This window comes from Trachymyrmex septentrionalis, unplaced genomic scaffold, assembly GCF_001594115.1.
Source record: "Trachymyrmex septentrionalis isolate Tsep2-gDNA-1 unplaced genomic scaffold, Tsep1.0 scaffold44, whole genome shotgun sequence".
NCBI classification, from domain to species: Eukaryota; Metazoa; Arthropoda; class Insecta; order Hymenoptera; family Formicidae; genus Trachymyrmex; species Trachymyrmex septentrionalis.
Window position 1 is genome coordinate 3288684 of NW_017305611.1, and position 345 is coordinate 3289028.

Genomic DNA, 345 nt, shown 5'->3' on the forward strand with positions numbered 1-345 from the left:
TATGTACGTATGTATGTGCATATATACACATGCCTCATTATTAACAAAAACAAGAGTGACAAGAAAGTGTACCGAGCAGTTACCGAGGACAGATCTAACAGATCCCGCCGCGCGCAGTGATACCTGGCAATACTGGCAATGGCAATACAATACATGATATTTGACAGCTGCAACGTTTTTCATTGGAGCGTGCCAGCACGAAAGCATCACGTTTCTCCGCCGCGGTTTTAACGTGAGTTAATTTAAAGCAGCACGAGAAACGAACAAAAAATGTCTAGCGTGGACTGGGAAGAAGTTAAGCGATTGGCAGCTGATTTTCAGAAGGCACAACTTAGTTCGACCTTG

The 345-nt window shown here is 44.1% G+C and overlaps 1 protein-coding gene across 1 annotated transcript in view; it reads left to right on the forward strand.

The window, feature by feature from the left end:
- The first annotated feature begins 27 nt into the window (after positions 1-27).
- Positions 28-345, forward strand: part of LOC108751418 (E3 UFM1-protein ligase 1 homolog) — a 3910-nt gene continuing 3592 nt past the window's right edge. Inside the window, exon 1 of the mRNA XM_018491613.1 lies at positions 28-265. The gene's annotated coding sequence lies outside the window, so the exon portion shown is untranslated. The remainder of the gene's footprint in view (positions 266-345) is intronic.